This window comes from Rattus norvegicus, chromosome 19 (genome assembly GCF_036323735.1).
Source record: "Rattus norvegicus strain BN/NHsdMcwi chromosome 19, GRCr8, whole genome shotgun sequence".
Classification (NCBI taxonomy): domain Eukaryota; kingdom Metazoa; phylum Chordata; class Mammalia; order Rodentia; family Muridae; genus Rattus; species Rattus norvegicus.
In genome coordinates this window covers 10,552,775-10,580,767 of record NC_086037.1, presented here as the reverse complement: position 1 = coordinate 10,580,767, position 27,993 = coordinate 10,552,775, and the positions used below count along the sequence as shown (strand labels likewise).

General features: G+C 47.4%; 1 protein-coding gene and 1 long non-coding RNA gene across 11 annotated transcripts in view; one reads left to right on the top strand and one right to left on the bottom strand.

The window, feature by feature from the left end:
* The window catches only part of Nlrc5 (NLR family, CARD domain containing 5), a 103,623-nt gene that overhangs the window by 6,456 nt on the left and 69,174 nt on the right, over positions 1-27,993 (top strand). For 5 of the 10 annotated variants that reach the window (XR_005496893.2, XM_039098158.2, XM_039098157.2 and 2 more), the window contains exons 3-4: positions 11,198-12,853; positions 24,982-25,082. The gene's annotated coding sequence lies outside the window, so the exon portion shown is untranslated. Of the gene's footprint in view, positions 1-11,197; positions 12,854-21,923; positions 22,486-24,981; positions 25,083-27,993 lie in introns of those variants that run through there. The other 5 variants (XM_039098153.2, XM_063278888.1, XM_039098152.2 and 2 more) reach the window with 3 other exon arrangements.
* Positions 5,362-10,260, bottom strand: LOC134483688 (uncharacterized). The gene is made up of 2 exons (XR_010060567.1): positions 5,830-10,260; positions 5,362-5,744 (listed from the first exon to the last, which is right to left on the bottom strand). It is a non-coding gene; the product is annotated as an uncharacterized LOC134483688 (long non-coding RNA).

Below are 27,993 nucleotides of genomic sequence, written 5' to 3'. Positions count from 1 at the left end.
TCTGGAAGGTATCCTATTTGCAACCCCCAGGCCCCCTCCCCCAAAGTTAGATCTCGGCCACCTGCCGAAGCCTCTGTGGACATCCTCTAGCAACTGCCTTTCTAGCTCACAGGGTGCATGTGCAACCAACCGAGACCCCTGATTCAGCAGGAAGCTGTGAGAGACACCAAGAGGCCAAGACATATATAACACATCCATAAGTGTCCTTAGGAATAAGGCATATACTCTAATCTGGATGCAGAGTAGAAAAGGCAACATGCTAGGGGCTGTGAGTAGTTCAGAGGCTGGGTGAGCGTCACAGCGACATCCTGGGGTACCATCGAAGCAGCAGAGATCCCCTACCTGAGATGTCATCTGCTGCCCTAGGTCCAATTCTCCCCCAGGGTAGCCAGGCCTGTTGTGCAACCAGCCCAGACTGGTGAGAGGGAAGCTCAGCCAGGCGGGTGGTTGCAGGCAGGATCTTGGCCAGCAGTGAGTGTGCAAAGAACACACACGCGGGACAGCTTTGGAGAACTGGTTTAACTTACTAGGAAGCACAGGCTATTTAAACCTTTGCAAGGGGGTGGGTAGGGGTTTTCAGGATGAATGTACATCATTGGCAGGGACCAGGGTGCTGGGGATGCCTCATTTGCATGAGGAGGAAGTCTAGGAATTCTATTGTACTCTATTGTAGCCAGCAGAGGGTGGCTTGGATCTCTTTTTGAGTTTGATCCTTCTGTTGAATAATGTTAATGTGAGTAAAGACCAACTTGGAGGCAGGGACAAGCTGGTAAGAGATGTGTAGGTTGGCTATGTGGTACGGCATAAATGTAAGGGTAGAGCTTTCCTACAACTTCCATTCATCATCATTCATCCCAGGGATCGCCGATGGAAAGCTAAAAAATGAGTGTTAAGGTTGGTGAACATGGTGCCATGACTGGTGGCTTCAATTTGGCATCTCCGATATCTGCAACCTCTCTCTATAGAGAGGTCTCCTGGAGATGGTCACCTGTGTCATGGTGTCATGGTAAGGAAAGAAGAGAAAAGGGCTGGGGATGGAATTGGTGTGTTGAGGAATCTCAATCCTGGTCCAGCATCCTTCAAGTGGGCAGTCCTGGGTTCCTGTGATTTTGATGTGTCCGTTATAAGTCTCCCTGGCTAAGAATCTCCAGTGGTGGGTATTGGGAAGGTTGGGAAGAGGCTGGGCAGAGGTAGAATAAGAATAAAAAAAAAAAAAACCAGCCATAAGAACAGAGGACAGGGAAGCCTGTGGAGGTCACGTGGCCTAGATGGCTGCCACTAGGTCGTAAATGTCCTTTCAGGAGATCTTGTTGGTAGTTCTGCATTCTCTACACTGTCACGGTCTTCAGACACACCAGAAAAGGGCATCAGATCCCATTACAGATGGTTGTGAGCCACCCTGAGGTTGCTGGGGTTTGAACTCAGGACCTCTGGAAGAGCAGTCAGTGCTCTTAACCACTGAGCCATCTCTCCAGCCCACCTCCTCAGTTCTTGATCTGTCAGATGGTGGGCCATCTTTTTCAGTGGGGTGGTGTCCGACATTTCTGCCTGGAACCCAAATGGGCCTTGACTGGTCCTGTGGGAAGACACAAGCAAAAAGCCCTTCCCAGCTGTAAGGAGGGGGTTTGGTCCCTCCCAAATCCTGTCCAAGGGATAGCATCATCACACTCGCTGAGAGACGTTGGGTGAGTGCCAATGGAGGGAGATGGGAGAGTGTTTGGAGCTCTTGTAAGTATTAATTATATTTAGGGTAGTCAGAGCCATCATTAATTGTATATTGGGGGTAGGCATCTGCTTTTTGTCTTATAAGTTGGGCTTTATTTAGGGTTTGATGTGTTCTTTCTATCATTCCTAGGCCTTAGGAGTTATAAGGAATCCCTGTGTGGTGAGCAATTCCCATTGCAAGCAAAAGGTTTCGAATTGGGAGCTCGTAAAGGTAGGACCAGTATCAGTTTTTATCTGCTGATGGCTAAGGTGGAGAAGCACATGGAGAATTAACTTTTTTGAGTTTTCTCCTGTTTGGGCTATAGTCCATATGAAATTTAGGTATGTGTCAGCAGAAACAAAGACAAATTTTGGACAGCTGAATTGAGGAATGTGGGTGGCATCAACTTTCCAGAGGGCATTGGATTTGTTAGTGCCCATCGTTTGTAAGGCTGGGTAAGGGATACACAAGAGGAGCATGTTTTTATTATCCTCTGAAGCTGAGCAAGGGGGATGTAGGGAAAGCAGACATGAAGCCCTTTTATATATGTGTGTGTGTGTGTGTGTGTGTGTGTGTGTGTGTGTGTGTGTGTGTGTACTGAATTAACCTGCTTGTTCAACAGAGGTTCTGAACACTCTGATCAGTGAGGGCATTGATATCAGACCGGGCAGGGGATTGTGAGATCCGACATGCTGGATGTAGAAGGAAGTGGCCTTTTCCTGTAAGAGAATAGAAACATGGGTGAGCAGAGGTAATAGTGGGTTGGTGTCAGGTTTGACAAAGGATCTGGATAACCCAGGAAGCAGATTAATGGTGTATTCACTGTCTGAGAAAATATTAAAGAGCCCATTGACTTCTTTATGGCTAAATAGATAGCATATAGTTCCTTATATCGGGGTGGGGTAGCAGGTCAGCCCTCTGTATCGAATAGTGGGGAGTCCTTTCCTGGGGGAGCATCATATTACTGCTGCAGCTCCCCGTTCCCCTCCATCAGTAAGTATTGAGGGGGCTCCAGTGAGTGGTTCCTTTGCAAAGATCTGGGGGGAGAGGGGACAGCCACCACAACAGAGGGAAGCCCATCTTTCATTATGTAATGGTTATCAATTTGTCCTGGGAGTTCTATTAGGCTAATAGTCAAGCAGGAGTGACTTCTGAATAGCCATTGACTATCGGAAAGAGAGAAAGGGGTGACAGGGATACTGAGCTCTTCTCCTAAGGTTTGCGGGGTGCGATCCTTGACATTTCTAATCGTAAGAGTGAGTGTATCTATCTCACTTACAATTCTAGGTGCACTGCCCGCTGGTGTGGGTGGAGCCATTCTGGCCCTCCCGGGGCTGATGTGGGGCTCCTGTAAGTGTAGGGGAGAAATTAAAGATAAGAAGGTATACTGTATGGGCACCGTCAGGTCATATCTTTTAGGGCCACATTGACAAAATTTAGAGCTTGGTTGTCTCAGAGGAGTGTTCACGGGGAGGAGGGGCTTTTATTTCCTTTTAAGAGGTCAAGGAGAGGCTAGAGAGTGCTTGTGGGAAGGGGAGCCAGGGTCAAAGCCAGTTAAGGTTTCCCAAAACAACTTTGGAGGGAGGTGAAAGATTTGGAGGAAGGAAAGGGTTAGTTTAAGGGGGCGTATTGAAATGAGGGAAATTTCCATTCCCAAGAATTCAATGGATGGAATGAGCTGTATTTTGTGAGAATCTATTTTGAATCCTAGAGAAGACAGGCAAGGTACTAATTGATCCTTAAGTGGGTGGGGCAAAGTGGAAGACTCTTTCCACACCAGAACGGTATGGGGGAGACTCAGGATTTATAACTGGTCTAAGTAAGGTTTCAATGGAGTAACCATGGCCTCTTGGCAGAGGATGGGACTGTTAGCCATCCCCTAAGGAAGAACTGTCCATTCATACTGTAAGGCCAGCTCAGAATTGTTGACGGGGCTTCCTGAAAACACAAAGCAGAGGAATAGGAAGAGAGCAGCTTTGGTACCTGTTGCCACCAGAGGAACATTGGCGGGCGTGGCCGAGACACGGGGCAGCCCTTTGAGGAGATCCCTAGATTCACATGGTTTCATCAATTGCCCTTAAATCTTCAAACAGTCTCCATTATCCCTGAGCTCCTTTTTATAGGTGTGCCATGGACTTTGGGAAGGTCAAATATGTTGGAGCAGAAGCTGCTCTTTTGCTAGTTGTGTGAGGGTTTCAAGTTTCTCTCTTGATCTCTAAGGGCCACTGTTCAATGCCGACAGGCTTGTTAGAAAGCCAGTCAAGGGTAGGAGTATTAAATTTAACAGTGGACCTTAAAACTGGGAGTGATTCGTAGGAGGGTTAATAAGGCTTTGGGGGAGTAAAATTCTCCTTATGGGTACAATCATCTGTCCTGATGTGATTCCTTTCTGGTTGGCTAGCAAGCGCCACTTCTAGGGTCTCTAAGTTATCTCTCCTCAGAAGATAGATGGGTAGTGATATTAACTATTAGAGGGTGTAGACTGGTAGCTCCAGCTCGGTCTTCCCATCTGCAGGCCTCCTTAGTGATGAACACAGCGGGGCAGCCTCCTATTCCTGGAAGCTGAGGCCCAGGGATTGGTTGCCAATGGTGTGGGATCTCTTGTTGTCTCAAAATCATCTTGTCTGCCCCAGCTATCGATAAAGCATCTGAATGGCTTGCCATCTGTTTTTATGACGATTTTGGGGTGGAAGCCTTCTAAAGTGCTGGACACCCACACAGTCTCTACGGGAGCGGTGGAGTCCTGTAGAGTGCAGGGTTGGTGGGTGGGTGGCAGGGAGAGGGGCGGGCGGGGCTAAGGGTTTGTGGGGGCACTTTTCTCAGAGGGATTGTAGGGGGGTGGTAGGATATATGACTCTAATTTTCTGTTTTGTGGGCTGTAAGACCTGGAACAGGGCCATCTTTGGACCCTGATCCAGACTCACCTGACTGGGGAAATGCAGCATCCTCAGGAGGTCCTACGCATTGGTAGACCGCAGCCATTTGGTCAGGAAATATGGAGAGAGAGTTTTTCACTTCTTGGGTGTCTCTGCATCTGGGTGAGGTAACTGACTTTAGTCTATGAGTCAGGGATGTGAAGATCATCTGTGGCCATATGTGCTGCCATTTCAAGGACTTCCCTCCCAAAATGAGGAGGCCTGCCTTTTGGTGAGTTTTACTCCACTGGACTTTTTTTTTAAGGGCAAATATCGCCCCAATCTGAGGTTTCTTTTGATGTGATGAGGTATTTCCCAAGATTGAAAAAATAAAGTTTTGAAACACGGAGGTCAGCGAGGAACTTTGCCAGGAGCCACACAATACCTGGGAGGATTCTGCAAAGACCCAATCGTAGCTTTCCTGGAGTTGTGAGCGTTCCAGTGGCCACCCTAGTGGTGTTTACAGGTCACTGTGACCAGTTTTACCAACAGCCAAGCAGGCTGTTGGGGGTCCAAACAGAGGTTTAGGGGTCTTTTACCAAGGCCAAGGAGTCACCCTGGCCAGAAGACGTCAGTTGCCCTGTTAACGTGTGTGTGGACCCAACACAACCATACAGACTGAACACAAAGGAGAAAAGGATAGACCATCAGCCCTCAGTGTGAGAAAGTTTAGGGCCTTGGAGGTCATGGGGTGGCACAGGAAACCTCCATGTTTCCCACTTATACCAGTGTAACTTTAGATATTTTTTCAAAACCTGCTTTTAATAATGGTCATTACATTCTCCCTTCTAGCCTATCACCCACCAGCAGTAGTAGAAAAGGTTATTGGGATACAGGCGAAGTGGACCTGTTTAGAAATGGTTCACTGGAGCAAACCCCATCTGCGTCGTTAGGAAATCAGCGGTTCAGTTTGTGGGTCAGCTGCAGCAGCTCAGTTCACGAGTAGACCCAATACACCAGCCGTCCAGTTCCGTAGAGTTGGGATAGCAAACACAGAATCAGCAGTGGTGGCAAGACCTAGCAGAGATAGCCAGGAAGGCCTCAGGCTGAATTGGCGTGTGTCAGCAGGAGGAACTGAGGCCAGCAGGAACACCAGGAGAAGTTCTCTGCTGCATCATTGAAGCCTGGAGGCCAAGAAGTGTTTGTTGTAAAACTAGTTCTATTCGCAAGCCCCTCTCATAGTCCGCTGAGTTCTATTTATACTCTTACCAAACATCGTGTGTCCTCCATGGGTCTTGCCTCACCATGCGAGTCTGAGCTAGCAAAACGCGACATGAGTTTGTCTCAGGTGGCATCACTCTGTCAATTGGCCAAGTCTGCAGAAGCAGCAAGAAGCCACAGCATACCATCAAATGTTTTTTGGTGCATTTCTCTCTATGGAGCCACAGTAAATGGATCCCAGCTATGCAACGAAAGGCAGACCAATACATTCATGTCCTTAGCGTAGAATCCTTTACCCTATTGCATGCTTGAGAACTTTCATTGTGTTTGCTTTAGCAAAACGCCCCCTCACCCGTGTCTGCTTCAGTAAAATGTTCCTTCATGAGTCTTCTTAGCCAAACATCCTTCTACCTGTGTTTGCTTCAGGAAAGCAGTGTTTGCCCCCAGCAAAACATCATCTGAGGGGTTGGGGATTTAGCTCAGTGGTAAAGCGCTTGCCTAGGAAGCGCAAGGCCCTGGGTTCGATCCCAAGCTCCGAAAAAAAGAACAAAAAAAAAATCATCTGACATAGTGGCTTTCCAAAGAACCCTTAAATTTCCAGTTCACACCAGAGGACCTGAAACAACTAGGTTGGGCACCAGCTGCCGCCCTGTGTCTGCTTCTTCCCTCCCCCTGACCAAGCCAGGCCAGCTGATCAATCTGGCTGGAGGGAGGGAAGCTCCCTCAAGCAGGTGGATGCAGGCAGGAACTTGGGTGGCAGTGAGTGCCGCCCAAGGGCAAAAAAACGCATCCCTGAGAACAGCTTCAGAGAACTGGTTCAGTTCATTGGGGGTTGGGGGGTGGGGGAAACAAAATCTATTTAAACCATTGTGGGGTAAGGGCTATCAGAGTGAGTGTACCTGGCTAGCAGCTACTGTGATCTCTAGTGAGACAAAGGTTGTGGGCACAGGACTATGTGAACTGGGACAAACAGGCCAGGAACAGTGGGAGAGTGATCCTACTCCTAGCGATCTCCGAACAAGATTTCCAGGGTTTGGTGAAATCTAAATTCCTGGCTCTGAGTTACTTTGATGAACAGAAGGCTTTCGTACCAAGGAAGATCACCATCGGGGTGGAACACACATCTTTTGGTGGCCAGTGGTAGAGGGGCCACTTAAGCCACATTTGAAAGGCTGAGAGGGAATTAATTAAGTAGCCATGAGAAAAGGTGCTAGAGCCAGTGGTGGCCTGTGTAGGGTCCGGAAACATTCACTGACTCCCTGATTTGGTGACACAGTCATTTGTCATTCACTCACCTCATTATTCTCATTGTGCTGATTTCTCTGCAGAAGCCTAGATACCATCTCTAGGTTTCTGGGTACATCCCACCCTGAGAACAACCACGCCCTGTTCAGGCAAGAGCATCTCCAGTCCTGGTCTCTTCCTCACCCAAGCATGAGCATTGACAACCCTTCGTTCCCCACCCTGAAATCTCCCATCCCATCCTCTGACCAGCTTCCTTGCCTGAGTCCAAATGGAGCGTCTGACTCACCCGCTGTCCCAGGTGATTCCCAACGGCAGGGTCAGGGAGGCAGGAATGAGGTGGACGGGACAGTCTGAGGTGGGTAGGGAGCATAAGGGCCTTGTGGAGGTCTGGTTTCTCACAGAAGAGAAGAATGGGGTCTCCGAATAGACAAGTCAATTCAACTTTAATGCAGAAAGGAAGGTCCCATCAACTGACTTCAGGCTTCCTCATCCTCCCCATCCCTAGACTCCAGTGCAAAGGCTACTTCCAGTCCCGGAAGCTTTTGTCCGGGTGCGGGCCACTACGCCGGCCCAGTGGGATGGTTTGTTCTCACACCTCTCAGAACACACACTGCAGCAGTATTGAGAAACGGAGCCTTGAGAAGCAAGTGGGATTTCTGTTTTTTGGTTGTTGTTTGGTTTTTTTTTTTTTTTCCCCAGACATGTGAGCTCCTGATCAATCAGGAATGTATTAGTGACTCCCCGAGCAGACTGTTATAAAGCCAGGCCACCCCTTGACTTCTCCCCTTTCCACCTGTGCCCTCTCGCCTGTTTTTACTGGGAGTTGTAAGCAGTGAGATATCTTCTCTGATAACATGCTCGTAAGACTTTCCAGCCTCTAGAACAGGCTATTACATGTACTGTGAGACAAGTAAAGTTGCCTTTAAAAAAAAATGCATGTACAGCCAGGTGGTGGTGGCACATGCCTTTAAGCCCAGCACTTGGGAGGTAAAGACAGGCAGATCTTTGAGTTCGAGGCCAGCCTGGTTTATGGAGCGAGTTCCAGGATGGCCAGGACTATACAGAGAAACCCTGACTTGATAAAACAAACAAAAATGCATGTATGCATGCATTTATGAATATATGTGTGTGTGTGCACATGTGTATGTGTATGTGCATGTGTGTGCATGTGTGATGGTGTATGCGTATGTGTGTGTGCATGTGTGTATGTACATGTGTGTGTGCACGTATGTGTGTGTGCATGTGTGTGCATGTGTGTGTGTCTATATGTGTGTATGTGTGTGTATGTGTGAGTGCGTGTGTGTGCATGTGTGTGTGCATGTGTGTGTCTATATGTGTGTATGTGTGTGTATGTGTGAGTGCGTGTGTGTGCATGTGTGTGTGCGTGTGTGTGTGGATGTGTATGTGCATGTGTGTGTGTCTATATGTGTGTGTATGTATGTGTGTATGTGTGTGAATGTGTGTGTGCATTGTGTGTGTGCATGTGCGTGTGTGTGCATGTGTGTGCATGTGTGTGTGTTTATATGTGTGTGTATGTATGTGTGTGTGTGCATGTATGTGTGTATATATGTGTGTGTGTATGTGTATGTGTGTGTCTTTGTGCCTGCTTGGAGAGGTCAGAGGATAAACTCACTTGTCCACTGTCTACCTCTTCTAAGACCAGGACTCTCAGTGGCCTGGATCTCACCAAGTAAGCTATACTGGCCAGCGAGCTCTCTGTTCCCTTTTCACAGTCTGAGCTCCCCTATCCCTGCTGTCTTCTGCCTTTGGATCTCAGAGCATGAGTCTGATACTGGAAGCAGCCAGGAGTGTGGGGAGGGTTCTTGAAAGGCTCCCTGCAAAAATGTTTATTAGGGGCTGGAGAGATGGTTCAACAGTTAAGAGCATTTGCTCTTGCATAGGACCAAGGTTTGGCTCTAAGCACCTGCGTGGTAGCTCATAACTGCACCTAACTCCAGTTCCAGGAGGTCCAATGCCATCTTCTGTCCCTGAGGGCATCAGGTATGCACGTAGAATACACACAAAGAGGCAAAGCACTCATACATAAAATAAAAATAAATCTTAAAAAAAAAAAACAAGAATTCGCCAGCCCCAGATCTCTAATGGGAATTCCAGGCTCTGTGATTGCATCAAGGGCAGCAACACTGGTTAGAGGCTAAAGTGAGGGGCTGGAGAGATGGCTCAGCGGTTAAGAGCACTGACTGCTCTTCCAGAGATCCTGAATTCAAGTCCCGGCAACTAAATGGTGGCTCACAACCATCTGTAATGGGATCTGATGCCCTCTTCTGGTGTGTCTGAAGAGAGCTACAGTGAACGCATAAAAATAATAAATAAATCTTTTTTTTAAAAAAGAAGCTACAGTGGACCAAAACTTCCCCATTAAGGAGGATCTAAAGTCCAAGGCCTTCCCTTAATGCTACAAAGCAAACGCAGGGGAGTTTGCCATCCAGGCAGCCTCTATACCATGTCCAGAAACTCTTACGTCACTAAGGACATTCTGAGAAGTCCTTTAGAGTGTCACCCTTGAAACCCCCACACCCTGGCTGGGACCTTGGAATGCATCCTTATACCATAATGGGAAGCAGGTGCATCTCCCAGTATCCTTGTCTGTCATTGTAGAGCAGGTCTCCAGGTCTGTTCTGGGGAGCACTTACGGGTCACCCAAAGGTGCCCAGAGAGCATGTAGCAGGCAGGATCAATGGCAGCCCAGAGAGCAGAGACTTGTTACAATGGAACAGAAAGACCCTCTCTCAAACCTACTCCTTGCTGTTACCCCCACCCCCCACTCCAGAGGCTCTGCATTGGGTTGACCTCTAAGGACCAGGACGGCCTTGGCCCAGCCCAGACGCTGGCAGAACTGATTAGAATCCATTGCCTGGATGCTGTGCCTCTGCTCTTTCCAGACAGTAAACATTGCTTCCTCTAGCCAGGGCCCCAAGGAGTACATCTTCTCACCTGGCTGCTGGTCCCCAGGGTGAATTAGGGCTAGGCTTTAGGTAAAGGGAATTTAAGGGCCCTTTCTACCTCCTTGGGTTTGGGGATCCACCTGGCTTACAGTCACCTAATATTTTTATCTGTAAATGTAGAGTAAAAGGTCCGAGCCTACCAACCCCTGAGCTTGAAATCCCACCAATCCCTGGGCTTGACTTGAAATCGCCACCACCGAGACTGTATACACACACACACACACACACACACACACACACACACACACACACACACACACACACACATTTCCTGTTCAGTTCCCTGCTGCTTCTTACCTGAGCAATGGCAGATAGCCTCTTGTATGAGGTTTGTTACACAGTGGGACTTTGGTATTCCTTGGCTCCTAACGGCCAGGATATCTTTCCCTTAAGCTGCAACAGTTGCACGGGGGTGGGGGGGCATGCTCCCCCTCAGAGAATAGCTGTAACAATTCCATTGGAGAAGTCTTTCACTTCAAAGCTGTAACACAGTAAATCCCTAGTAAACTGTACTCTATCCAGGCCTGGGTCTGTTCACCTCTCTTCAATCATCTGCCACCTTAGGCCAGTTCTGACACACAGGGACCCAGCTCTGCAAAGTGGATAACCAGGCAAGCCACCAGAGAATAACCCTGTATGCTTTAGCCAAAGGAACCTGGTATTCATGATATTCAGACCATTGTTTGAACTGTTGTGAAAAGTCTTTCCCTGGGCAGATGTGGACAGCTTCTATACGCTCCTCCTAAAGTCCTAATTATAAACCGAACTCTTGTTTCCCCACAGTTCTCCCTGGGGAACCAGTGAGTTTATTGTACTTTCTAACTTACAGAGCACAGTGGCCCCAAAGCAGCTGCAATGGAAAGTCTCCACCCAGCATAGATGATGGCTTCCCCATTGCTGTATAGACGGAGTCTTCTCCTCTAGTCCTCCCCAGCTTATATACTCTTGCCCCTTCTAGAGACCTCATGCAACTAGGGTAGAATTGCACACAAGTCACTGGGAGGAGTGACCAGAAACTCAGGAGAGGGTCTCATGACCCTCCTGTCTATTCTTCTAATCTTATGAGCTCATAGGATACCTTATAACACAGATTGAACACAGGGTAACTCTGGGAAAATGGTTCTGCCAGAATCCTTACTGGCACGCCTGTTGCTATAACAGCAGGAATGGTACTGGGTTTAAGATCCCGTGTTTCTCATTGCCAGGTGACCTTGACATCGCTGGATCTCATTTCTTCTTTCGTCTAACGAGATGTTAACCTCTGTTTGGCCCCTTCGTGGGGCTGTGTGGGTTTAAGTACATCTAAATATGGCCCGTGCTTGTCTCTCTGGGTGGTGGCTACTTTCTGTGTTCACTGACATCCCTCTGTCAGCACGGAAGGGTGTAGGTCCAGCAACATGTAATGGTTGGGGGACTGTGAACTGAGCCTTAATGTTGGGCTGTAACTGTTCTCATACAAACAGCTGATGGCCCACCATGTACCCCAGGCTGGGGCTCCACCATCTGACAACAGGAAGCAGAGGCTGGCTAAAACCAAGACATTTATTTGTTAGAGGTGAACCAGGTAGGGATGGGAAAGCTAAGAGTCACACATAAGTAATCAGTGCAAAATAATAATTCCCTCCCTACTCTTTCCTGTCAAGAACTTTCTAGATTCCCCACTTGATTCTGGGAGGGAGGAGGATAGAGGGTCACAGGAATTCGAGACCCAAAGAAGGGAACTAACAGAAGGGCTTCTTAAGGGTTTCGGGCGCAAACCACATCTGTTCTAATTTCTGGTCTTCTATTCTTATGAAGGAATGGGAAGGTGCTACCTTTGTGGCCCTCAGGACAGATGCCAGAGCCAAAACTCAAGAGAATCATCTAGGGCAGTGTTTCTCAATCTATGGGTCACAATCTCTTGGGAGTCCAGTGATTTTTATTATGATTCATAATAGTAGCAAAATTATAGTTTCGAAGTAGCAACGGAAATAATTTTGTGGTTGGGGGTCTGCACAACATGAGGCTGCAGTATTAAAGGGTTCCACCATTAGGAAGGTTGAGAACCACTGGTCTAAGGCGATGTGGCCAGCACTTAAGAGGAGAATTTGAGCCTGAGGTTTTGGGGTCACGGGTGTGCTCCTGAGCCTACACTTCAATGCTAGTGCGTTGTCCTCGTCTCCTCCATTTCTCCCCCAGAGCATTCTGGGAGAGTTGCTTCACTGTGGGATGTCCTGGAAACCATCCTCCTGAGGAGGAGCCTGGCCTCCTGTTCTGGGACAAGGACAAGAGGCAGGGCAGGCTGTAGAACTTGGAACAGAGACAGGAACTTTCCAGGGCTGAGTCTGGCTCTTCTGCCAACCTCTTTCCATCCTCCCTGTCTCTGCGCCCAGCGTTCTTCTGTAGCCTAGGCAACCCTTGATCCCTCTGGCAGAGACACATCTGGAGACCGTGCCTTTCCAGGTCAGGTCTCAGGTGACAGCGGCTGTCGCGCACTGGAAGTCGGCAGTCAGGACCCTGGACCCAACTCCACTAAGTTTTGCTCAGCGGCTCCTCCTGCCTCCATCCAATATGTCCTCCGGGAAGTGTAGAAAGAAGGGTTGTGCGGGTCCGACGGCGCTCCGGCCCCACCCACCGCCTCGCAGATGCCCACCTTACCCTGTCTTGGTAGTAGGCAGAGAGGCAAGTCCTGCTGCGAGCTCCAAGCCGAGGCGGGTTCCGGGCACCCTTCTTGGGCGCCCTGGGGCTGGCACTTTGAATCCACGTGATTTCTCGGCAGCGGCAGCAGGTTCTATGAATTGGCGAACAGCGCTCTGTGGCCACTTTCAGTTTCGCACAGAGCGCGGTGGAGCCAGAGCTAAGCCCGTGAATTCCCTGCTCAGGTAGGGGCGCGGAGGGAGATTACGGGTTCGGATCTGCGCCTTGAGAGAGGAGGGGGGTGCCAGAGGCCAGGTGGATAGACAAATGGACCGAGGGGCTGGTGGGCACTGGTGGCTTAGCAAAATGCAGTCGGACACTCTGTATAGTTTGGGGACCACAGAATGTGGCAAATTGGGGAGTGACTCAGTTTGGGGAATTTTATATATGTCTGTGAGCCCCTCTCCTGGTACCACATTAGTCATTCCCTGGAGCCATACTTTCTTGCTCTTTTTTTTTCTTCTTTCTTTCTAACTTCCTTTGCTTTAATAGTAACCCAGAGTCACTGTTTGTTAAAAAAATTCCGAATTTTCAGGCAAACAACAACAAAACAAACAAACAAAACCCCTCTTTCACTAGCTGGTAGTAGTAGAAAGAATAGAGTTTGGCTGAACCTTAGCACCTTGCTGATCTATAGAAGGACGCTGTCATTTTCTAACAGTTGTCATTTTCTAACTCAAGTCGGTGGCTTCTGAGTATCAACTTTTTTTTTTATAGCATTGGCAATAGCCCCCCCCTTTTTTTTCCGGAGCTGGGGACCAAACCCAGGGCCTTGCTAGGCAAGCGCTCTACCACTGAGCTAAATCCCCAACCCCTCAACTTTTTTTTGTTGAAACAAATACCAGGTGTTAAACAGTATACAAAAAGACAGGGATCTTTAAAAAAAAAATCCAGAATATTGTGTTTTAAAAGAAAACGCTATTTCTTTAGTGTTGTCCATCACCTGTACTTCTATTGGTCATTGAAACAAGGATAAGTCTGGGCAGCCTTTTGTCCCTGGCCTGCCACAATGCTATGTGGGGTTCAAACCATTTTTTCATTCAGAAATAATGAGCTGGGAGTTGTGGGAGGTTCCTGGAGAGCTCTGGGTCTTCAGTACTATTGGTATGGATTGTTGGGGTTCCTCTGAAAAGGCGGGGTGCGGTGGGGGCTTCATACAGAAAAGGTATTTCGAAAAGTTGACCTTCATGATTGGGAAAAGGGTCAGAGAATGGCCAAAGATGGGTGTAGCTGGGCCATACCTGGAGCTTTCTCTTTCTGAGTCACTTTCTTGCAAGGAAAAAGAAACCCGGAAACCTACCGGCTTCCCTCTGGGGTGCAGCTCAGAGACAGGGCAGACCCTGCGTTGAGTACTCAGCGCCATAAAAATAAGGCACCGGGCCTGAGCTCCCACCAGAAAACAGCGTGGGCGAGAGCCGGTGGCTTGAAGTTCATAAGGCCCCCTGCCGTGTACATCCCACAGACCAGCTGCCCAGAAATTGTGCCTTGCTTGTCCTGTCTCCAGGACCAGCACCCACCTGTCCTGGAGTGGGGACCTCCTGGCACTCTCAGCACTGTGCACTGTGACCACAAGTTAGCGATTTCATCTCTTGGAAGCTTGTTCCCCCATCTATAGTGTAGACATAATGGATAGTTCAAAATGGATCTCGCAAATTGATTGAGACCAAACAGAAGTAGTGCTTGGTCACAAGAGTGAGGAGCCTGGGTATGCCGAAGTTTAGGGAATGCCGTAGTCTGCTTAGTCCTGCCTGCCCAGAAACCACAGGTCCACCTATCTCAGAAGCTGAGCATGCTCAGACCTAGTAAGCGCCTGAGTGGGAAAGCCTACTTAGACCGGTTCCTGGACCAGCCGGAGAGCCGCAGTACCTGGTCTATGTCCATGTGCCCCAGCACACCTCTCTTTCTCTCCCCTCTGGGAAGAACCCAACAAAACTCTGTAGATTCTTTCCTCCCATTTGTTGAGCTGTGTGTTGGGTCTCCTAAAGAAGACATTGCCACTGCCTCTGAATGCGTCCTTATTTGGACATTGGGTGGCTGCAGACTCTTAAGATGAGGTTGTAGGGTGGGCCCTGTAAGACTTCCGCCCCCTAATAGAGGCAATCAGCAGGTTAAAACAGATACCTCAGGGAAGGCAGCCATCTTGGGGAGGCAGAGACTGCAGCTTCAAGCTGAGAGTCAAAATTCCCAGGAACCAAACCACCCCAAATGGAAAGAGGAAGGTCCCTTTTCTTGTACCCTCAGAGAAGGCAGACTGCAGAGAATAAAAAAGCCATGGCTGCCAGCACTTGTTGGAATTTTCTTTTTTTAACTCATCTGATAACGTCATCCCAGCATCCCTCCTCTAGCACCAGCAGAGAATAGGGGCAAAGGAAGTTTAAACACTTAAATTTTAGGGGAGGATGTGGCTTAGGGGGCAAGAGCTCTGCCTAGCTCGCAGAAGATTCTTGGTTCTGTCCTTACTACAGGAGACAAGCAAAAACCTCTTTGTAGGTGTTCTCAAGACGCAGAACATCGCCTGTGTTCACCAAATATGTTTCTGTGAGTGTAGTTGATAGCCTAAACCTTTTTTTTCCGCTGGAATTAATTCTGCCGAAGAAACATGATTTGGAAGCAAAACAGAATAAATCCTGCCGCCTGCCGGCACAGGAGGTTCAGAGAGCAGGACCCCAGGCCTTTACAAAACCCGCGGGGAGTCCTGTGTAAAATCAGGCGGAAGCTGGAAGCAGGTGCCACTTATAGGACTCTGTCATGGTAGCTCCCATTTCTGGGTCCCTGAGGTGGGTAGAGTTGGCATGACCCCCATTCTTCTCTTTAGGAGAGCCCTGCGTCTTCCGTTCTGTGGACCTCGGAGATGCAGGTAGGGGGCTCTGTGATTCTGGTCACCCATGACTACAGATTCACCGTCTCAAATCATAGCATAGGCCTGCCCATTCCTCCAGACAGAGGTTTCTCACTCTCCCTGATGACAGCACACCAGGTGCTCCTCCTAACTCCTCCCAGGGGACTCTTCTCCAGGGGGGCGTTGGCCACCCTCTGTCTACTCACCTATGACTTTCACTGAAGGGTAATTACAAGGAGCTGATAGGCAGAGGCCCTCTAGCACTAACTCGGCCTTTCCATGTGTTTGTTACCATATTTTAATGAGCTCGGATATGATTAAATGTTTTCTCGTATTAAACTAAATAATATGTATGATGTTAACACCAGAGCCCAGGCATGGTCCGCACACCCAGGACTTAGGTGGCTGAGGCAACAAGAGGTGGAACAGCCTGACCTATGTAGTGAGACCCCATCTCCAGCATTTTTTGAATAAATAACTTAATTAACCGATACGTGCCAATAATAAAAATCTAGTCACTCAGATGCTATCTGTGAAGACAACCAGCATCACTGGGTTCCCGTGTCTTATTCCAGTGTCTAATTCAGCCTTTACAGACAAGGGTATCCAGTGTTTTCACCTACACAGTCAGTTTCAGCCTAATAAACTTTAGATCATATACATATATACACATACAAATATACAGATATACATATGTGCTTCCTTGACCTTATACACGCATATACATATGTGTATTCCCTCTCTCACGATGAGAGTGTACTGCATAGCACATGGATAGGTTTCTCTTTTCATTCAATGCAATAAATAATCTTTGTTTTCTCTTTTTTTCTCTCTCTATATTTATTATTTTGGTGCTGGGGTTCAAACATGGGGCTTGGGTATGTGCTTTTCCACTAAATCATGTCTTCAGCCCTCTTTATGGCTGTATACTCTGTGCATAGAAAGACCTATTTATGCAAGTATATCCTGTACTTTGACCATATGTGTGTGTGTGTTTGTGTGTGTGTGTGTAAATAATATATGTATTTTTTTTTCTGGAGCTGAGGACTTAACCCAGGGCCTTGTGCTTGCTAGGCAAGTGCTCTACCACTGAGCTAAATCCCCAACCCCCTAATATATGTATTTTATGCACCTATAGAACAATGTATTATTTTGTGCGTCTGTATAAAATCCAGGATCCACAAATGAAAGAAACACACTCAATGCTTGTTTTTCTGAGTCTGTCTGGTAATCGCTATCTGTGTCTATTTTCTTGTAAACATTATTTTTTTTATAGATGAACAGAATACCATTTGTGTGTGTGTGTGTGTGTGTGTGTGTGTGTGTGGACATGGGTGTGAGCGTGGGCGTGGCGTGTGGTGTGTGTGTATGTGTGTGTGTTTGTGTGTGTGTGTGTGTGTGGACATGGGTGTGAGCATGGGCGTGGGTGTGGCATGTGGTGTGTGGTGTATGTGTATGTGTGTGTGTTTGTGTGTCTATGCCATGTTTTCTTTATCTACTCCTCTCTTGGCAGTCACCCAGGCTGATCACACAACTTGGCTATTGTGAGTGGTGCTGCAATATCATGGGCAAATAGGCAAGGACCTGCACGTGTCTCTGGGTGCTTTGCTTGGAGTCCTTCAGCTGTGTAGGAAGTGGTGCAGCTGGATCATATTCTGTTTTTAACTTTATTTTTTAAGTACCTCTGTATTAATGTCTATGCTGGCTAAAATAATCTACAGTCCCAGTGAGTATACAGGCACACACACGCATACACGCAGACACACACAACAATATGTGTGTGTCTACATGTGTGTGTGTAATTTCCTATTCTTGAATCCTCAACAGGGTTTGTTGTTTCCAGAATCACAGTCATTCTGACTGGGTGAGATGGCATTCATTGTTTTTCAATTCGCATCCTCCTGATCACTTAGGAATTGAAACTTTTTATTTATTTATTCATTTTGTGTGTCTACTGGTCCTTTGTAGCTCAGTCTGTGGGGACCGTCTGCTCATTTCATTGGCCAATTTACTGACTGTGTTTGGGTTTCTAGTGTTTAGTTGTTTGAGTTCTTTATATAGTCTAGCTTTTTTTTTTTTTTTTTGGTTCTTTTTTTCAGAGCTGGGGACCGAACCCAGGGCCTTGCGCTTCCTAGGCAAGCGCTCTACCACTGAGCTAAATCCCCAACCCCTATAGTCTAGCTTTTGATCAGCTGTCACACGTATAGGTGCAGCAGCTTGTCCCCTCTTCTGTCAGTCGTCTATGTCTTCAGTGGCTCACAAGTCTTTACCTTGTATGAGCCCATCTTTCAGTTCCTAGGATTGTTTCCCGTGCTCTCTGAATCCTTTTTGGAAAGGCTTTGTCTAAACCTGAAATGTTTGGCTTGTGTTTTCCTCTGGTGATTTCAGAGTTCACGTCTTACATTAGAGACTTTGATCCATTTTTAATTGATTTTTTTGTGCAAGGGAAGATATAACTATCTAGTCTCATTCTTCTCTGTGTGGATATCTAGCACCATTTGTTCAAGACTGTTTTTATTCCAACATATGTTTAGCGTATTGTCTTAGTCAGGGTTTGTATTCCGTCATGACCAAGAAGCAAGTTGGGGAGGAAAGGGTTTATTCAGCTTACACTTCCACATTGCTGTTCATCACCAAATGGAGTCAGGACTAGAACTCAAGCAGGTCAGGAAGCAGGAGCTAATGCAGAGGCCATGGGGGGTGTTACTTACTGGCTTGCTTCCCCTGGCTTGCTGAGCTTGCTCTCTTATAGAACCCAGGATCACTAGCCCAGGGACAGCACCACCCACAATGGGCCCTCCCCACCTTGATCACTAATTGAGAAAATGCCTTACAGCTGAGTCTCATGGAGGCATTTCATCAAGGGAGGCTCCTTTTTTGTGATAACTCCAGCTTGTGTCAACTTGGCACACAAAACCAGCCAGAATTGAAAACCAGACAGCTGCTGTCAGGGTTGTGTGGGTTTGTTTCTTGGTCCTCCATATCACTCACTGATGTCTGTATTGCAGAAACATGCTGGTCTTGTCACTCTGACTCCATATTATATATTAAGTCAGGTACATGACACCGCTAGCTTGTCCCTTTTGCTCAAGGGGACTGCTTTGGCATCTTTTGAGATCTTTGCTTTGGGAATTTTCTGTACTTCTAAAATTTTTACAAATTTTTAGTTCTGTGAACTATGTTAGTGGAATTTTGATGAGGATTGCATTGAATCTATAGACTAATTCTCTGTAATACATCAATTTTCCTGTATTAATTCTACCAATCCATGAGAGTAGGAAGTCTTCCCATACCATAATACCTTTGATTTCTTTGTGTGGTGTTTTAAAATTACACTGATAAGTGTAGAAGTCTCGATCCCACTGTCTCAATTAGATTTATTCGAAAGTTTTATTTTTAAAGCGATTACGCATGGGATACTTTTTTAAATGTCCTTCTCAGCATGTTCATTATTGGATACAAAGTCTGCTCACTTCTGTGCCCTTTGCACCCTGCCTCTTTGCCCAGCACTTGTCTGATCTAAGAACTTTCCTATGCATTCGGGAGGGACTCTGTATGATATTCAAATTGGGATTATTTTCTTTCTTTTTTTTTTTTTTTTTTTGGTTCTTTTTTTCGGAGCTGGGGACCGAACCCAGGGCCTTGCGCTTCCTAGGTAAGTGCTCTACCACTGAGCTAAATCCCCAGCCCCGATTATTTTCTTTCTTATTTGCGTTCTTTTCCTCCTTTCTTTCTCTTGCCTTGTTGTTTTTCCTCAGACTTCTAGTACTATGTAGATTAGGAGAAAGTAGACACTCTTACCCTGTCCCTGATTTTAGCAGAAATATTTTGAATTTCTCATATAATGTTGACTATAGGTTTGTCATATAGTTTTATAAATTTGTATATATATTATGCTGAGATGTGTTCCTTCTATTCCTAATTTTTTCATAGTTTTTTTTTAATCACGAAGAGATAGATGTTGGATCTGTCAAAGGCTTTTTCTGTATCAATGGATGTGATCCTGCAATTTTGGTTGTTGAGACTGGGGGTGCATTAAATGTATTGACTGTATTTGTCGACTCACCACTGCATACTTAAGTAAAGACAACTTGATGGTGACGAATGTGCTTTTTTGTGATACTGACTTCGGTTTGCTAGCATTTGTTGAGAATTTTTATACCTATGCTCATTAGAGAGATTAGCCCCTAATTTTATTTTATTTTCTCTCTATCTCTTCTTTCTTTTCTTCCTTCCTTCCTTCCTTCCTTCTTTCCTTCGTGTCCCAGTGAGTTTCATTAGGGCGGGTTACAGGAGCATGTGTGAGTCTTTGTATACAGCAGTCACTCACCAGTGACTAAAATGTCTTCCCCAGTCTCATCTGCCATTAACTCAGGGAGGGGTGTGGCCCCATCAGCACCACTCCTCCACCTGCTGCTTCCTCTGATGCTTACATCTTTTCCACCTCTTCTTTCACAATCCTGCCTAAGCCTCCAAGTGCACACATAGATGTCCCAACTAAGGCTGGGCACCCAACAGCTGTTAATTTTATTCATTGTTTTTGGCCAGTGAGTCTTTGCAGCCACCACTGACCAAAGCTGACAGCAGCATTAATTGTGATTATTAATAACCATTAATCTGACTATGGGCTTTCATCAGGACTTTTGCATTCTTTCCCCAGCTTCTGCAATGTTTGATTTCCTTGATTTCTCATGCTCTTGGCTGCGTCTCCTCCTCTTCCTCCTCTGTCTTGTCCATGATTCACAAACTTGGTTTTTAAATACTGAAAGGCCCGGGGAAGTCTGCATTTGGGAGAAAGACTGGTTATAGCCTTCTCATAAGTGGCACGTGGATCGTTTGAGAGAGCGTTTGAGAGAGGAGAAGAAGGGAACAGTGACCCATGGTGACTGGAGGATGACAGGGGCAAAGCAAACGGCAAAGACGAGAAAGGGGAGGGGAGGGACGAGGAGAAGCATTGTTCAATGTTTGCTTTTGTGCTTCTACTGCGTGGATTTTTTGCATGTAATTTTACCAAGGAGTAGCACTCCTGGGCCATGGCTGGCAGTGTCACCACTCCTCCCCACAGTCCAGAGCCTCGAAGTGAGGCCACAGCGTCCTCTGAGTGGTGGTGCAGTGGGTGACATAGTGTCCCAGCTCATTTCCATCTCAGAAAAGGCAGATCCACCCTCAGACATCCAGGCATAGATGTGGTTGCAGTGAACATTCGCCAGCAGCCAGACCTCTCCTCGGTCTACTCACAGGATTGTTTCCTCTGAGCTGGTTCTGAAGGACTTCTCAAGGGAGAGGTTGGCCTTTGTCTTTAAAATGTTTGAAACTATGTTGCTAAATTCTGAACATTGTGTCAATGGATTGCTGCTGCGAGCAGCCCAGAGGCAGCCCTGTTCCCCGCTACCCATCTCACAGGCAGAAGGATGGAGCCATCCCCATCCCCATCAGCATTAGTGATCTCAGGGTCTTGTGTGAGCAAAGGAACCACTTGCTGTTTTGCATCCTCTCACTGAGGTGGACAGGTCAGTTTCTACGTAAGGACCTACCAAGAAGATGTTTGCAGAGCGAGCATAGGAGGTTTCGGGACCGTGCTTTGGGCTAGATCGAATCATAAAGCAAGAAAGTTGTTCTCTTTTCGGTTCTCGTGTCTCATGTCCTGATGAGTCATGGAGAAACTTCTCAGCCAGGGGTCTATGTAGCTCTGCTTTCAGAAGGATTAGCCCAGTCACAAGGGCAGTCCTTCCTTAGGTCAGGGCTGAGATCAGCAAACCCCCCACCCCCACCCCCACCCCCACCCCCACCGCCACCCCCACCCCCAGTTCAATAGCCTCATATCCTAGAAGGGTAGGTTGTGTGGAGCATCCTGCTACTTATTTCTGCAACTCATAGAACTTTCCAAATGATTGAGACTCTGCCTGGAAGCAGACAGTATTGTAAATCTGTTGAAGCGATCGTTTAGTTTTAAGGGAAGGGAATTTGTTGATGGCAGCATTGTGCTTACATTCGGGTGCAGCCTGGGGTTTGTCCTTCTTACGATGCTGGCGGTCGAGCCAGAGGCTGGTCAGCATGCCCGCAGATGGCATACTCCGTGTGTTTTCATACAGCATGGCTCGTTTGGGGGACATTCTCAAGATAAAGCTGTGTCCACCCGTAAGTATTGTCACTTTCACATTGGTACTGCCACAGCATGAGAAAGACTTTATTGTAGATGTCTGGGCTGTCCAAACATGGCTGCCGGGCTCTCCTTAGCCCAGAATCAGGTGCCCGAGTATACTTGGACTACTTCAACCAAGTTCCATAGCCCAGGTGGCTTATATGCCGCAAGAATGTACCACTGTCCAAGAGGCTAGAGCCTAAAGTCAGGATGCCAACATGGAGTCCCTCTTTTGGGCTGCAGACTGCCAGCCTTTTTTTTTTTTTTTTTTGTATGTATGCTTGTATGATGGAGGGAGTGCCATAGAGCATGCTGGGCACTTCAATCGGGAACAAATCCTATCTGCCAGACTCACTCTTGTGAAACTAATTGCCTCCCCCAAAGCCACCCCAAACCACTGGGGGCAGGGTTTCAACACAGAACTTGGGGGACGACATAAATACTGCATGCACAGCCCTGTGCACTGCAGCCATTTGGCACTGTCCTGCTCTCTGCCAGGTTGAACGGTGTGGTCCAAGAATGGACATGTTTAAGACTTAGAAGTCACAGTGTGCCCTGATGTTAAAAGCAACTGTGCAAATAAACCTGCACCTGGGTGTGTATCCCTCTTTCTCGAACATCTGAAACTTCCCCTGTTCCCTGCCTAGCCTCCCACAGCGGGGCTGGACTCCTCTGGTCAAGCTGACTTCCCCACCCAAAGGAAGCTGAGGAGGGGATTTCCAAACTCCAGTTTCATTTTCGTTTGTGTGGGACATTCTGGGTACTACCTGCAGGATAGAACTGGACAGAGCCACTCGTGAGATCCTGAGGTGTGAGGGAACAGCAGAGAGGCTAAGGTAGACATGGTCCTTACTGATACCCTTGGGGCCCTTACGTGATCATAGATGTCCAAAGGCCTTCTAGTCACTAGGGCCTTTGGGATCTCATGGAAGGGCAGCATAACCAGGACGTGGCTTTCTGGAGGAACAGTGCCAGATACAGGGACAAAGGGCCAATCTCCTCCCACCAGGAGTAGAGAACTGGTATCTTTGTGGTCAGACATGGTGATTTCCCAGGTGTGTAAGTGGAGCAGCTGCTCCAGAACCTTCCAGAAAAGCCAGTGACTGAACTCCACCCTCAATGATGGTTCACCGGACTTGGTAAAGGACACCCTGCCCCCGAGTAGGGCAAATGTGCAGCCAAGTTCTGATCTAACCAGGAGGTTACAGTACACAGAGACATGTGAGGGGCCTCTCGGGTTACCAGCTACTGCTTCTGAATGACGGACGCAGGAACCCAGGACTGAGCAGTAGAGACCAGGCCTCCCTGACTATCTGTTGTTCCAGCCAGGCTGGAGTCAGGACCCTGGTCCCAAAGAGGGGCTCATCTGGATTCCCTAGGGGCCTTGGGTGGGAATTGTCGAGTGCTGAGCTGGGACCCGACTCTGGCTTTTGTGATAGAAATGTGATGTTGCAGCTCAGGCCTAGGGTGAGGCAGAACCTCTCTCTCTCTCTCTCTCTCTCTCTCTCTCTCTCTCTCTCTCTCTCTCTCTCTCATTGACAACCACCACCAGAGGGTTTTACAGTGAGGATTGTGGCTCAGACTACCTGAGAGGCTCTCTTCTCTGAGGGATGGGGCTTCTCCTTACCTCATCTGTAAAGCACTGTGATCATATGGTTTAACCACAGGATCTTTTGGTTAGTTGGTTGATTTTGGTGTTTTGGTTTTATTCATATGGTGTATTATGAAGTTTGAGTTGTTCTCTGCCTCCCTCCTTTCCCCCCTCCCTTCCTCCTTCCCCCTCCCTCTTCCTCCCTTCCTTCTTTACCTCCCTCCCTCCGGCCTTCCCTCCTTCCCTTCCTATCTCTTTCCTTTCCTCTCAACCCTTAAAGACTGAATCCAAGGCCTTGTACATACTAGGCAAGCGCTGGATGGCAGCTACATCTCCAGCCCTGGCACCGAGCTCAGTTTTTGCCTCAGTCTGCTTGCCTGGCTCATGGTAGCTTTTCTAAAGGGAACCGTATGCAAACCTCATCATCACCCTACCAAACGGAATGCCACACCAAATGCACAGATCAAAGATGCTTCTTACCTGCTCCTCTTGCTTCCATGAACAAGGGGGAAAGGATTTCTGGGTTTCTGGCACACACACACACACACACACACACACACACACACACACACACACCAGGCACCCTTCACCACAGGGACCATGAAGGGAGGGAGAGCCTTGGACACCAGACCTGGCCCCATCTTGCCAAGAGTGCCTCCCCCTCTTAGGACCTCAGTTTTCCACCTGTGCACCTGACAGCCAGGACACTTCCAACCTTGTCTCTTTGATTCTCCAGAGCCCAAACAGCTTTAGCCATCCTAATGAAGGCAGAAATCCCAGGTTCTCTGCCTTTTCACTCTTTGTAGGCTGGGCTTGGTGTAGAGGGTTCTAAGGCTGGCCTCTGGCTTCCTAGACATGTAAGGACTTGTCTGCCCAATCTTGAGAAAGTAACATCAGCAACTCTTATTCCCCTGAGGACTTTCAGTCCAAGTGACTGCAGGTGTGACTAGAGGTAGCTTTCTGACTACCCCAGGTCCACATTCGTCTGGATTCCTAAGGTTAGCATTTGAGGGGCTTTTATTTTTGTCCTCCTTCTCACTGCCTGTTTGTGTGTCCTCTTTCCAGCAGGCACCACAGGGTCAGGGGTTTTCAACTTGACCTTTTAAAGAGCACCCCTAGCACAATAAAGGAAACACCCTTAATCAAGTGCAAGTACAAGCTTCTGTGTTTCCCACCCCACAGCTCAAGCCTGGGGCGAGAAAGAAAGAAAGAGGGTGATGCACACCGTACCCTTTCACGTCCCTCCCTTCCTTCCTCAAACCCAGCCCGGGACTGGGGTGGGTGACACAGGGGAATTACAATGCTAGCTAGCAGTGAGAATCATTAGCATGGGCAGCTAGCTACCCGTCTCACGGATACCAAGTCAGATTTGACATGCTTCACAGCAACCCGTCCTGGGGCCTGGAGTTCTGACTCAGTGGTAGATAACACTGCCTATGCCTGCCATATCCTTTCCACTGGGCTCCTGACTTCTGTGTTTGTCTCCAAAAGATGACGCCTAGCTGATGGTTCACCTCACTAGAGGTGCCTGACCTCTGCCTTCCCTTAATGAGGCCAGCCTGGAAACTGTGACTGACAGAGCCTGTGTCACCTGGAAAGGCCAGTTTTCCACATATTCATGTAAAGCCAGGCTTTCTCCCAGACCACTCTTTTACATAGCTTCTGTAGCTGCCCTATCCCGGTTGCCTGACCCTCTCAATAAACAACTTTCGTAAGGCTCTGTCTTGGGTTCTGCTCCTAGGAATCTGACCTAGAGTACTTTGTGGATGATGGCCTTGAGATTCCAAGAGGCTGAGTAACACATGAAGTCTCACAGCGGGCACCCAGCAGGCAGGAGTCCAGGTCAGTATCAAATGATCAAATTGTATACTACAACATGTATAATCAAAATTATAATCGAAAGATCGTTTTTTTTTTTTGTTTTTTGTTTTTTTATATCTGTAAGAAATAGCAAGTACCAGCACTCGGAAACTGTAAAGAGAAAAAAGCACAATAAAGTAAATTGCTTTAAACGGGAAGACTTGAAATGATTCTGACTTCCAGGAACAGGGTGTGGGGCACAGGCTTATGACCTCAGCTTAGGAAACTGAGGCAGGAAGATCTTGGATGTGAGGGTAGCCTGCAGTGGGTGCCAGTAATTGATCCTGGGTCCCCCAGAAGCGTACCCAGTGCTCTTAAGCACTGAACCACCTCTCCAGTCCCACAATGAGAAACATTTTAAAGTTATCAAGTTGGGTTTTCTTGCAAGCCGACTTATAACCCAAGTACTCGAGAGGCTAAGGCAAGAGAGTCGTGAGTTCAAGGAGATCCTGGCTCAAAAGTAAACTTTAAGAGGCTGACATGGCGGACTGGAAACCAGGCAGGGTGGCGCAGACATTCAGGTGAGGAATGGCGGTGCCAAGTGTAAGCAAAGGTCATGACGAAATGTACTTGGATAATTAAGCCACAAGGGCTGTGAGGCCTGGAAGCTTGCTGCTACCCTTTCCTGAACTGGAGAGAGGGGCGGGCTGGTGTAGAAGGGTGAGCGTGAGCTTAGTTTGGGACCTGGAAATATTGAAACCCTTACAAGGTATCCAAATGAATCTGAGGATTCTGTCTCTTTGCTGGCACAACTCCAGTGGTGATTCCATAACGCAGCTATTTTTTTTGTACAGTGTTTCAATAAATACAGAGATGCAACTGCCTCTGTGGTGTGTAGACTTAGCATCCATTGCATATGTGTGTGGGAGCACTATCACCTCCATACCCATACCACAGTTGCTGCATCACTCTGCACTCCCACCAGCAGTGCATTCTGCATCCCTGTTTCTGCTTGCTCTGTTGCCTGTTTCCCCAACAACAGCCAATAGAATTTCACTGTAGGTTTTCCTTCATTTGGTTATTCAAGACAGAGGTTTTTTGTGTAGCTCTGGCTGTCTTGGACCTAGCTCTGTAGACCAGGCTGGCCTTTAACTCAAAGATCTGCCTGCCCCATCCCCCACCCCGAATCCTGAGTTTAAAGGTAATTTTAACTAGCATGTCTCTGCTGGTGAAGGATGCGAAACAATGTTTCACATCCTTATAAGTCATCTGCACTTCATCTTTTCGTCAAAGGACATACAACAGAGACTCAAAACAAATTATCTTGATGAGAAATAAATAAATAATTTCTCATTTATTTATCTTATTTATGGACGTCGAGAATTAAAACAGGTAATCCCAAAGGGTGTTTGTCTGGCGTTCAGCCAGTATTCGCCATATTGTCATAGAATAAAGTATTTTCTCAATCGGTTTGAATTGCTTCTTGGCTTAAATATTCATTCCCAGTTGGGGCAAATCCCTATCTTCATTTTTGCTTCCATATTCCCACTTTAGGGCTTCAAAGGGGAATTTCATTTTTTATGAGCATCCACCCTGTGTTTGCATCATGAGCTTTCTTTATGCATTGAAGACCCTGATGTCTTAGTTTTTGTTTCCACGTGTTGTTTTGTTGGGTTTTTTTGTTTTGTTTTGTTTTGTTTTGGTTCTTTTTTTCGGAGCTGGGGACCGAACCCAGGGCCTTGCGCTTCCTAGGTAAGCGCTCTACCACTGAGCTAAATCCCCAGCCCCATTTTGTTGTTTTTTAAACAGTCTCACTATCTAGCCTTGGCTGTCCTGGAACTCACTCCGTAGATCAGGCCGTACTCAGACTCATAGAGATTTGCCTGCCTCTTCCTCCTGAGTCCTGGGATTAAAAGTGTGCTCCACCACTCCTGACTGATATTCTGGTTTTTTAATGTTGATGATTATGTGATTTTTAAAATCGAGCTGCACATAATAAAACAGGAGGGGGCTGTAAGAATGGCTCAGTAGCTAAGATCCCTTACTGCTCTTTTCAGAGGACTTGGGTTTGGTTCCCAGTGCCCAGATGGTGGCTCACAACTCCCACTTCAGGGGGATCTGATGCCCCTTCTGATCTCCATGGCCTCCTGCATGCATGTGGTACATGGACATACATTAAGGCACACAACCATACACATAAAGTTAAATAAACAAAATAAAAGAAAATTAATGGTACAAAGTGTCCAAAAGATGGTGTACACCTGGGAACTGAAGGCAAGATCTGGGGTTCAAGGTCACCCTCAACTACCCAGAGTGTTAGAGGCCAGCCTGTGCTACATGAGACCCTGTACAGCGCTGTCATTCAGGCTCCGCCTCCACACCCTGCCCCATAAAAGTATGACAGGCTGGAGATCCCAGCAGGTGGATCCAGAGAGAGAAGGGGAATCCAAACTGGAGCAGAAGAGAGCTCAGTTGACAGTGAGTACAGGAGACAGCTTCAATGAGACAGCTCATTTAATGATGGGAACTGAGTGTCTATCATTGGCCAGGGCCAGGGTGCTAGGGATGCCTCATTTGCATAAGAAGGCATTGCAGGTGGTACCACACATTCTCAGGGCCTGCACTCCTCCCTTCCCTGGCCCTACACAATGTAATAAAGACTCTCCTTCCTCTGTGGTCCTCAGGATCCATCCCCAGATATAATTTGTTACTAATTTTTGGTATAGCCTTCAAGACTCCATTTACACACACACACACACACACACACACACACACACACACACACACGTATTAAAAAATACAGTTGTTCGGTCCCCAGCTCCGAAAAAAAGAAAAAAAAATACAGTTGTTACTGAGTGGTGATGATGCATGCCTTTATTCCAAGCACACAGAAGGCAGAGGCAGGTGGATCTCTGAGTTCAAGGCCAGCCTGGTCTACAGAACAAGTTTTAGG